The sequence below is a fragment of the Myodes glareolus genome, chromosome 6 (assembly GCF_982192425.1).
Source record: "Myodes glareolus chromosome 6, mMyoGla1.1, whole genome shotgun sequence".
NCBI lineage: Eukaryota > Metazoa > Chordata > Mammalia > Rodentia > Cricetidae > Myodes > Myodes glareolus.
The window spans coordinates 10,521,615-10,533,922 of record NC_142031.1 but is presented as its reverse complement, the minus strand read 5'-3'; the positions used below and the strand labels follow the sequence as shown (position 1 = coordinate 10,533,922).

Sequence of the window (12,308 nt, the reverse complement as noted above, 5' to 3'; positions counted from 1 at the left end):
AAGATGCTGTGTTTATAGCTTGTGTTTATAACCTATAATAGGCACTCCAAATGAGCTCCTTAATTGTTTCTTTTATTCCGCCCATTCCTTCTTTTTCTATTTCATGTGTCCTCTCCTGTTTTTGTGCTCCTTCCTTTGTTTCCACAGCTATACCAGTTCTGCTTTTGATAGAATCATTTCCATGATGAGGCCAGAAAACAGCTGTATTTCCAAGTGGTGTTGAGTCAGTATTCCGAAATTCAGAGCTCTTACCTGTAAGTAATCCTCAGGACAAAGGAGAGTGAGTTGCTTTCCCTCCCACCTTCTATTTATCTCTAGAGCTGGGATTAAAGGCTTGTGACTGACTTCCTAGTATTGGGATTAAAGGTGTGAACCACCACTAAGTGTAACTTGAATTCACAGATATCCAGCTGCCCCTGTCTCCCAAATCCTTGGATTAAAGATGTTTGACACCACTTCCTGGCTTCTAATGACTTAGGTTTTACCCCTGATCATCAGGCAAACTTTACTTATAGAACATACATAAAATATCACTACAGTGAGTAACTTACTTGATTTCGACACTGGTTGCAGGTGTTCTAATCCCTGCTTGGACAGGTCACTCCAGGCTCCAAAGCTCGGAATGTCCTCTCTAGCCATTCTGATCCTTATATCCCCCTTTTCCCTCCCACACATACCCCTTGTAGCCCCACCTCTCAGCCGCAAGCTGCCACCAGATTGGACAATGGAGCAACCACCCACTTCATCCTCTTTGATAGTTTTTCAGGTGTAGCTTGAGTGTCAGATCTCCATGTGGGAATGCATAAAATCTGAGATTACAGTGAGGATCCCATGGCTATCCATGAAACTTCTCAACAAACTCTGAGTTCTGGGGTTCCTTGTTACATTGCATTATTAGTTTATAAATTTTTCCTCATAATTCCTCTCTCGATAGCTAAGGTCGTTCTGGAACTCATTGTATAGCCTGTGCTGACCTGTAAGTCTGGGTAATCCTCCTTTCTGGGTGTATTAGTATGAATTGGGTTTGTTCACTTTGATTAGATCTCCTTTCAGGAAAGAGAAAGAACTGAGACTCTGTTGAAGGTAAAAACCTATTCTCCAAGTCACCTCACAACACTAAGAATTTATTTATTAAAAATATTTTTAATTTATTAGTCTCTTAATTTTCAAGTTTGTACCTGTTTTGCCTTTTATGGAATGACTTTAATGAAGAGTGTAAAGTACAGCTGGGTTTCAGTAACCCTCCTGTCAAGGGAAGAGGGTTACATAGGGTCTGTTCAGGCTGGTTAGATCTCCTGTCAGAGAACAAGCTGAAAACTAGCACTTGTTATAGTTTTGCTGTGCACTGGCTAATTTTAGGGCTTAAATCATACTCCATAGTAGAGTCAATAGTGCTATGCTCTGGGAGCCTACTGCTTCTGGAGGTTCATTGAAAGTAGCTGTTACTCAGGAGGATGGGAAAGAAGGGACAAAGTCAACATCTGTGTGGTATTCAGAGTGAGCTCAAGGCCAGTCTGAGTAATTTATATGAGAGCTTGTGTCCCAATGGGAACAATGTGACATGGCCTGAGATGTGTAGAGGTTGCAGTCACATCAATCTGTTCTCCATAAAGGGAAGAGAATTAACTGAGACCACATTAAGAGAAAGCAAAATCTTTAATCCAGAGTGTTGGAATTAAAGATTTGAACCACTGCAATGGGAATTCTTGGAGTCTATTTGAGAAAGTATGAACTAGGCAAGACTGTTTTTAAACTCAGATGACTCTGGCTCTGTACAGACTCCTAGTCCCAATTTAGAATTCAAGTTAGAAGTTGCTTTATAATTCAATCTCTTTCTAATTCCTTGCATTTTTGTTTCACAGAACATAGTTTCACAGCTGTTTGAATTATGATTTCCTCTTAACTGTAGCTTATGAGTTGTCCTGGGATCTGCTAATAGTTTTCTGAACACAAGCCCCATGTCCGAGTTGATTTGAGAACTAATCTTTAGGAATGTGGTTGTATCACCCTTGACTATTTCACTTGTTATATTCTGAGAGTGAAATTTAAATAAAGATGCAGGTAGCATGGAAAAGTCCCACCTGGGAACTCAAATTAAGGTCCTGAGCATAGAATATCCCAGTTCCAGGCTGAAGATCCCTCCATGAAGAGAAACCATATCCACATGAAATTAAACAAAAGCAGATAGATGACCCAGGAATGTGGCTCAGTCTCAGAGCACTGGTGTTTCGGGCACAAACACTACAACCAAACAACATTGATCAAGACATTTTTATACCTTCTTTATATGAGATCTTCTAAAGTGTGAAACTATTGGGTCCTGTGATATAGATATGAATATTTTGCATTGGTATGGGTCTTGGTTTATTGATACGAATTTAAGGCCAAATTTGCTTTGTGTATAATTGTGCTCTTGATGAAGGTATTATGTTTATATAGCTCATTTGAAAATGTAATGTAAAACTTAAAAATATAGTTTAATAGAGAGATGTCGGGCAGTGTTGGTACACATTTTTAAATAAAGCACTTGGGAGGCAAAGGCAGGTGGATCTCTGTGAGTTTGAGGCCAGCCTGCTCTAAAAGAGCTAGATCCAGGACAGGCTCCAAAGCTGCAGAGAAACCCTGTCACAGAAAAAAATGGAAAGAATAAAGAAAGAAAGAAAAAAAGAAAGGAAGGAAGGAAGAAAGGAAGGAAGGAAAGAAGGAAGAAAGAAAAAGTAAAAAGAAAAAAAGGAAGGAAAGAAGAAAGAAAGAAAGAAAGAAAGAAAGAAAGAAAGAAAGAAAGAAAGAGAAAGATTCCCTGTGTAGCTCTGCTTGTTCTAGAACTCACTCTGTTCAATTTGGCCTTGAACTCAAAGATTTGCCTGCTTCTGCTTCTGATGGAATGAGATTAAAGGTGTGTACCTCTTCTGCCTGGCTTCAATGAATAAATTAATCATAGTTATAGTCTAAGTTTTTTCTTGTGGTTAGATCTGATCCTACACCAACTAACTTCCAAATGGAGTAAGAAAGTTAGACTCAGTCACAGAAACAGACTACAGACTTAGTCTGGGAGGGTGTGACTACAAAGGGGCGGGCTCAGTGGAAAGGGTTATAAAGAGTCAAGAGCAGCCAGAGAAGCCCTCAGAGTCTCAGAGCTTGGAGATAAAACATTTCCCTGCCTGGATTTGGAGGCCTCTCACCATTGTCGAAGTCAGGTAAGTCCCTCAGCTTCACCATCTCATGCAGCCTAGTCTAGCCTTGTCTGCATTTCAAATACTGTGTGTGTTCTTTTTAGTTTGTGGGGAATTTTGTTTCTTTTGCTTTTGGTTTTTTTTTGTTTTGTTTTGTTTTCTGTTTTTTTAGGTCAATTCTCTCATAGATTCTCTTCGTCAGAGACCTTTGGGCTGGATAACCAGAATTGTCAATGTGTTCTTATTTATATATGATAATTAATTGGGTCATTTGTAATTCCTCTGTTTGTTCGCTCAGACAGAGACTAAGATTGTCATGGTTACCCTGAGTTTAAGGTTATTTAGGCTGGAAATACAAATATAAGTAACTCAGATCCTTGACTGTGTTGATCATTTTTTGTCAATTTAATCCAGACATTCCTTTTTTTTAGTTTTTTATTATTAATTTATAAAAATTTCCACTTCCGCCCCTCCTCCCACTAACGTCCCCCGACTCCCTCTCCTCCTCCCTCTCCAGTCCTAAGAGCAGTCAGGGTTTCCTGCCCTGTGGGAAATTCAAGTTCCTCCCCCCCCACCCCACACCACCCTTCAGGTCTAGGAAGCTGAGCATCCAAACAGAGTAGGCTCCCAAAAAGCCAGTACATGCAGAGTAAACAAGTCCCAGTGCCACTATCAGTGGCTTCTCAGACAGTCCCCATGTCAGGCACATTCTGAGAATCCGGTTTGTTTGCATACTCGTTCAGTCCCAGTCCAGCTGGCCTTGGTGAGCTCTCATTAGATCAGTCCCCTTATTTCAGTGGGTGAATGCACCCCTCATGGTCCTGACTTCCTTGTTCATGTTCTCCCTCCTTCTGCTCCTCATTTGGATTCTGAGGGCTCAGTCCAGTGCTCCAATGTGGGTCTCTGTCTCAATCTCCATTCATCATCGGATGAAGGTTCCCTCTGATCCTGCCTTCCTTGCCCACGTTCTCCCTCCTTTTGCTTCTCATTTGGACCTAGGGAGTTAAGTCCAGTGTTCCAATGTGGGTCTCTGTCTCTATCTCCATCCATTACCTGATGAAGGTTCTATGGTGATATGCAAAATATTTGTCAGTATGGTTATGGGCCAAGGCCAGTTCAGGCCCCCTCTCCTCTGTTGCCCAGGAAACTATCTGGGGACCTCTCTTTGGACCTGGGAACCCCTCTAGAATCAAGTTTCTTACAAACCCTAAAATGGCTCCCTTAGTTGAGATATTCACTTCCCTGTTCCTATATCCATCCTTCCTCCATCCCACCCATCCCGTTCCCCAAACTATTCAGAATCCTCCCCTTCCCACTTCTCTCTACCCAACTCCCCTTACATCCAACCCCCAACCCTCCCAACCCCCCCCACCAGCCGTGCACCCAAGTTTGCCTGGCAATCTTGTCTACTTCCAATATCCAGGAGAATAACTATATGATTTTCTTCAGGTTCACCTTCTTATTTAGCTTCTCTAGGATCACGAATTATAGGCTCAAAGACCTTTCATTAAGGCTAGAATCCACTTATGAGTGAGTACATACCATATTCCTCTTTTTGGGTCTGTGTTACATCACTCAGTAAAGCGTTTTCTATTTCCATCCATTGGCATGCAAAATTCAAAATGTCATTGTTTTTTACCGCTGAGTAAAACTCTAATGTGTATATGTTCGTCACTTTTTTTAACCATTCTTCTATTGAGGGGCACCTAGCTTTTTTCCAGGTTCTGGCTATTACAAATAGTGCTGCTATGAACGTAGCTGAACAAATGCTTTTGTGGTATGATAGGGCACCTCTTGGATATATTCCCAAGAGTGGAATTGCTGGGTCCTGTGGGAGGTTGACTCCCAGTTTCCTGAGAAACCGCCACACTGATTTCCACAGTGGCTGCATAAGTTTGCATTCCCACCAACAAAGGATGAGTGTTCCCCTTACTCCACATCCTCTCCAGCATAGACTATCATTGGTGTTTTTGAGTTTAGCTATTCTGACAGGTGTAAAATGGTATCTCCAAGTTGTTTTGATTTGCATTTCCCTGATTGCTAAGGAGGTTGAGCATGACCTTAAGTGTCTTTTGGACATTCGAAGTTCTTCAGTTGAAAATTCTCTGTTCAGTTCAGTACCCCCATTTTTTAATTGGGTTAATTAGAGTTTTAGTGTCTAGTTTCTTGAGTTCTTTTTATATTTTGGAGATCAGACCTTTGTCTGATGAGGGGTTGATGAAGATCTTCTCCCAGTCAGAAGGTAGCCATTTTGTCTTACTGACAGTGTCCTTTGCTTTACAGAAGCCTCTCAGTTTCAGGAGGTCCCATTTACTCATTGATTCCCTTATTGTCTGTGCTACTGGGGTTCTACATAGAAAGTGGTCTCCTGTGCCTATGTCTTGTAGACTTCTTCCCACTTTCTCTTCTATCAGGTTCAAATTGGTCAGATTAATGTTGAGGTCTTTAATCCATTTGACTTGAGTTTTGTGCATGGTGATAGATATGGATCTACTTTCATTCTTCTACAAGTTGACATCCAGTTATACCAGCACCATTTGTTAAAGACGCTTTCCTTCTTCCATTGTATACCTTTAGTTCCCTTGTCGAAAATCAGGTATAAATAGGTTTGTGGTTTAATATCCGGGTCTTCTATTCGATTCCATAGGTCGACTTCTCTGTTCTTATGCCAATACCAAGCTGTTTTCAATACTGTAGCTCTGTAATAGAGTTTGAAGTCAGGGATGGTTATACCTCCAGAAGTTCCTTTATGATATAAGATTGTTTAGGCTCTCCTGGGTTTTTTGTTTTGCCATATAAAGTTGATTATGGTTCTCTCAATGTCTGTGAAGAATTTTGATGGAATTTTGATGGGGATTGCATTGAATCTATAGATTGCTTTTGGTAGAAATGCCATTTTAACTATGTTGATCATCCCAATCCAAGAGCAAGGGAGATCTTTCCATTTTCTGGTATCCTCTTTAGTTTCTTTCTGCAAAGACTTAAAGTTCTTGTCAAATAGGTCTTTCACTTCCTTGGTTAGAGTTATCCCAAGATATTTTATGCTATTTGTGGCTATCATAAAAGGTGAAGTTTCTCTGATTTCCCTCCCTACTTCTTTATCCTTTGTGTACAGGAGGGCAACTGATTTTTTGGAGTTGATCTTGTACCCTGCCATATTACTAAAGGTGTTTATCAGCTCTAGGAGTTCTTTGGTAGAGTTTTTGGGGTCGCTTATACACTATCATATCATCTGCAAATAATGAGAGATTAACTTCTTCCTTTCCAATTTGAATCCTCTTCATCCCCTTATGTTGTCTAATTGCTATTGTTAGAACTTCAAGCAGTCTTTTGAAGAGGTATGGGGAGAGTGGACATCCTTGTCGTGTTCCTGATTTTAGTGGAATGGCTTTGAGTTTCTCTCCATTCAGTTTGATGTTAGCTGTCGTAAGCCAGACATTCTTATGCATGCCTTATGTCCAAGCACAAGGTAGTCAGAGGAAGGCTGATCTCTTTGAGTTTGAGATCAGCCTAGTAAACACAATGAGTTCCATTCCAGGACGTATTGGCATGCTATTTGATCCCAGCATGTGCAGCTTATGGAAGGTGCAGTTGGAGGCTAGCCTGGTTTACAGTGTTGGACCCTATACTGTCCAATCACTGAGGAGGAGTCACCCCAAGAGACCATCTCTCACACCACAAGTGATGTCAAAGCATGAGGATTTTATTAATTCTGTCATGACAGGGTCTTTCAGTATTTGGGAAGCCAGAAAGATCCCAAATAGCTGGTAAACACTATTTTTAAAGGAAAAAGCCACAGAAGCAAGGTGGGTGTCTGGGGGTTATTGTTCTTTGATTATTATGTTTGGCTTATTCAAAAGGGCTATTACCAAAAATTGGCTGGAGAGCGGTTGCCAGGTTAGAGAAAACATCTGAGGGTCACTTTGACCTTTTTCCCAGGGCTGAACCTAATCACATTTCGGGGAGGCCTCCTATCTGGTATGTACATCAGGAACTGAGTCAACATCTTAAAGGTTCTTTCCCCAATTTCTGGAGAACATTCACAAAGACTAATTGTTAGATTCCTGGTTCCCAGGGGAGTGGGGGGCACTACTGCTGAGAGGCCTCATGGTTGTCAGAAATGGTGTTAGAGTTATTTGAGAGTTCTACAACAGAAGGTGTACCAGGACAGTCAGGGTTCACAGTGAGTTCCAAAACAGCAGGGTTACTACCTTGTAAATAGAAAACAAAGCAAACAGTTATTGGCATCTGCTGATTGCTGCAGGGACTCCTTCGTGGAGCCTATACTGTCCTCAAATTGAGGAAAGCAGGCTGCTTCCATTTATTCAGTGTCCACGTGAAAAGCCTGAACTATCCACTGACATTTGATTAGAAACCCTGCCCCTTCAGTCTTACTAGCTTCAGAAAAACTAGGGCAGCTGTTCTGGTGCTCTAGAAGTAAACAACTGTGGCATTGTTTCCTTCCTCCAGCATGTGAATTATCATTTCCATCTCTTGTCTTTTCTGTGGTGGCATTTCAATTTTTTTTTCGAGACAGGTTTTCTCTGTAGCTTTGGAGCCTGTCCTGGAGCTAGCTGTAGTAGACCAGGCTGACCCCAAACTCACACAGATTCACCTGCCTCTGCCTCCCGAGTGCTGGGATTAAAGGCATGCACCAACACCACCCAGCTAGTTCAATTGTATTTCAATAAATATAGCTTTCCTGGGGATCAGCAGAGTAAAATCATCATAATGGTCAACCTTGCAGACAAGAAGTGGTAACATACATCTTTAATCCCAGTAGACACACTACTTGCCATAGAAACAGGGAGACACATACCTTTAATACCAGTGGGACAGGCTTTTAATCTCATCCCTAGAGAGGATTATAAAATGAATGGAGACAGCTCCCAGACAGTCTCATTCTGAGATTCCTGGAGGCAGGATTGCCATTTTCAGATTGAGGTTGAGGTATGAGCCAGTGGCTGACTGCATTGCTATTTGCATCATCAGGCTGAATCCCAATTTCTCTCTCTCTCTCTCTCTCTCTCTCTCTCTCTCTCTCTCTTGATTAGTTTTTACTAATCATGCTTCATTTGGCACCCAATTTTTTTGGTACATGAATTTACAAAAAAAAGCCATTTGCCTGAGACATTTTAGCCACCAGCCAAGGCCAGACATGGGAGTGAAATTCCAGCTCTAGCAATTATAACTCAAACCTAGCCCTGTGGGTTTAGGAGAAGCATTAATGCTCCCAGTTCCAATCATCCCTGCTGTGCCTATCCTTGCTGCCACCCTGACTGGCACCCACATGAGGAAACCATCAATAACAGAAAGCTGGTAAACCAGAAGATGTAGTCAAATGAGGGGGCATCTTCTAGCCCCAGGAAGCAGCAGAAAGTAAAAGGTTAGGCCACATGGTTGAAGAACAGCGTCAAGTGCAGCTTTTTCTGGTAACCATCATTCTTTAGGTAGGCTCAGTTTGCTGCTTTTTAAAAAGAGGATTCCTGACTAAGCCTTAGCAGAAAAAAATTTTTTTTTTAAAGTTTCTTTGTGTATCTTTCACTGCTCTGACACGCACTCTGAAGTCCAGGCTGGCTTTGAACTCACAGATTTGCCCTACCACTGCCTCCCAAGTGCTGTGATTAAAGGTGTGTGCACCACCCCCAGATTCCCAGCTCTTTTAAGAGCCTCTTTCACCTGACACTTAAATGTTATTAAGGGGCAGTAGGCATCATGCTTCTTGGTAGTAGCATGAACCTTGAAACTCCAGATAACAAAATCATGGCTATTCAAAGCACTTCCATCATGAAGATAGACTAGTACTAGGTGTTGCAAGGTAGGGCTGCTTGTTTGTCCCAGCCATCCAGATAGATTAGCCCTGAAATAACCACACAGAAATTGTCTTAATTCAAACACTGCTTGGCCCATTAGCTCTAGATTCTTATAGGCTAACTCTTAATTTAGCCCATTTCTATTAATCTGTATATCACCACATGGCAGTGGCTTACCGGCAAAGATTCGGCATGGCTGACTCTGGCGGCTCTATGACATCTCTCTGACTCTGCCTTCTTCCTCCATTCAGTTCCATCCTTCTTGCCTACAAGGCCATTTCTTTATTCATTAACTAAGGAAAGCAACACAGACAGAAGGACCTACCACACCAAGAAATCCTGACCCCTTCAGTTTTACTCATTTCAGAAGAACTCAGGAAGCTATTCTTGTGCTCTGGAAGTAAACAATCATGTTATTTTTCTAGTGAGTCTTCTTCCTCCAGCATGTGAATTATCTCTATTTCTTTTTGTTGTCCTTTTTCTTTGGAGAGACTTTGTACCACAAAGAGGTGAATCATGGATTTAAATCCAGGGAAAGGTGATAAGAATTGGTAAATGGAGATTTCAACCATCCCTCAGCACTGACTGTGCCCTGACAGCTCCTGTGTGTGCAGATCTTTGAAGTTTACAGTCCTTAACAATATCTCTCTTAGCCTGCTTCCCCAGGGTCCTTATTCCTGTAAACCAGTCACAATGGGAGACCAAGCCCTACCAACTCTCCAGCAGCTAGCAATAGAGAGCCTGCTGAAGAAGGAGGAGGCCTTGGCCATTTCTGCTGTGGCAGGCTTGCCCTGGTTTCTGTTCCCAGCAACATTTGAGGTGGCCTTCAAGAACAATCTGACCAACATCCTGAGGGCCATGGTGCCTGCCTGGCCATTCACATGCCTTCCTGTAGGATCCCTGATGAAGACCCCACACCTGGAGACTTTGAAGGCCCTGCTTGATGGACTAGATGTGCTGATTACAGAGGAGGCTTGCCTCAGGTAAGCAAGATCCAGCTTGGTTGGAGAAGGCTCTGTGTGTGCAAAGAAAGAACATGTAGGACCAAGGACTTTTTGTACAAAGGCAAAATCATTGAATTCTGATTAATCCACTTTAGAGGATTTTAGAGGCTTGGGCCCAGTCTCAGTCATCTTGGCAAATAATGGCAAGTGTGGACAGCACATTGGAGCACAGTCACTGAAGAATCCCTCAAAGGAGTACTTATAACTCAAAATTACAAGTGGAATTAGGCTGGGATGAATGGGAATGGATGGAAGTGGGACAGGGCTGAGGATGCCTCTCTGGTAAAGTTTCCTTTATACTGAGCATGAGTCCCTGGGCTTGATTGTATACATAGGAAAAAGCAATCCTTTGGAAGGGATAGCTGAAGTTTGAGGTGTGCATGAGAAGACTGCAATGCATATCTAATTTGTTGAATTCAACCTGTTTCTTCCACAGAAGGGGGAAAATCAGAGTGCTGGATTTGACAGATGTGAACTCTGATTTCTGGAGCATATGGACTGGAACGTATGAAAAGGACTGCTCTCATCAGGACAGGACACAGAAGAAGTCAGAGGATACATGTCATTACTCAAGGGTGAAGAAATATTTGAATTTAGTAACTGACCTCAAACTTGTGAACAGCCAGCTCGATGAATGTGCCATGTACTTGTGGCAATGGGCCCAGCAGAAAAAAGGTTCTGTTCATTTATGCTGTCAAAAGCTTGAGATTTGGTCAGACATGTCCTATGTTATTGACATCTTGCAGTCAGTAGATCTCCACTGTATACGTGAACTGAAGATGACATATTTACGGATAGAAGACATGGCTCCTTTTGGATCGTATCTGGGACAGATGAGAAACCTGCACACACTCATGCTGGAAGGCATTGTGAATACTTACAGTAACATTGAATCTGAAGAGCTGGAAGAAAAGTGGATGAACACATTGTTCTCACAATTGCCCAAATTGCACTGCCTATTGCATCTCTATGTAGATTATATTCATGTTCTAATTGGCAGCCTGGCAAAGTGGCTCAGGTAAGGAAGGATAGAGGTGTTTTCTAGACCCAATAACCCACCTCTGTTTTTTTATAGATTGGTAGGTCCATGAATGTCAGGTTATGCACCATCATCCTTGCGTATCCAAGGAGATGCACTATGTGCTAAGATACCTGTGACCAGGCACCAGGATACTGATAATTGCTCATTAGAGAAAGGTTGTTGGGTGCATAGAGAGGGATTGAGTTTGTGGGAAATGTGTGACACCTGCATTGAAGTTGTGGGACCAGGACATGGCAGTGTTGAGGAAAGGGTATCATGGAATCCTTCAGGAATCATGTATGGTATTGCTGAAGCTCCCTTGGGTTAGGTAGTCCTTCTTACACTCACCATGCTTTCTCCTTCTGCTATGAAAATCACGACTTTTCTCCTGTGATCTGAGCATGACCCATGGTGATACCTATAGGCTTCACACTAGAATGCTGTGATTTTTTATGAGCAGACCATAAAAGGCAGGGTCCAGGGGTTGACCTCCAACAGAAAGAATGTGGGAGAAGTACCATCTGCTACATTGTCAGTTCTAACCATCCTCTTCAACACCATTTGACAGAAAACAACCTCTTGTTCTCTCTATAGGCACCTGAAAAAGCCCTTGGAGACTCTGTCTATTACTTGCTGTCACCTCATACAGAGAGACTTGGATTACCTACCCCAGTGTCTGAACCTTTCTGAACTTAAGCATCTCTACCTGAGTTACACAATTCTTGAAGAATTTAAACCACTTGGAAAGCTCCTTGAGAGAGTCAAAGACACCTTGCAAACTCTGGATTTGGAGCATTGTTGGCTGGAGGATTCTGCATTTAGTGATTTTATGCCTGCCCTGAGACAATGCTCCCAGCTCCTCAAGATCAATTTTGTCGATAATAAACTGTCTCTGCCCCTCCTGAAGCAACTCCTTCAACACACAGCCAAACTGAACAAGCTAACCCAGGAGCTATACCCTGTTCCTCTGGAGTGCTATGACAATAGAGGCCTAGTGATTATAGAGAGATTTGATGAAATTTGTCCTGAGCTTCTGGATATACTCAGGTCCAAAAGACAGCCCAAGGCAGTCAGTTTTGTGTCCACCATCTGCTGTAAATGTTTTCGGTCCTGTGTCTATAACCTGGAGAGCAGGCATTGCCTTTGCTGGCAATAAATTGGGGAAGGTTGCTGCTTGCTACCAAGATAGGATCAAATGAATGAAATCCTCTCTAGTATTATTGCACCTTGAGACTGCTCCCCACAGAGACCCCAACCATGAGTGACCATGCCTTTCTGTCCATTGCACATAACACAT

The 12,308-nt window shown here is 42.3% G+C and overlaps 1 pseudogene; it reads left to right on the top strand.

Moving 5' to 3' along the window:
- Window positions 1-9,709: 9,709 nt before the first annotated feature.
- LOC148121623 (oogenesin-1 pseudogene) lies at window positions 9,710-12,167 on the top strand (annotated as a pseudogene).
- The last annotated feature ends 141 nt before the right edge of the window (window positions 12,168-12,308 follow it).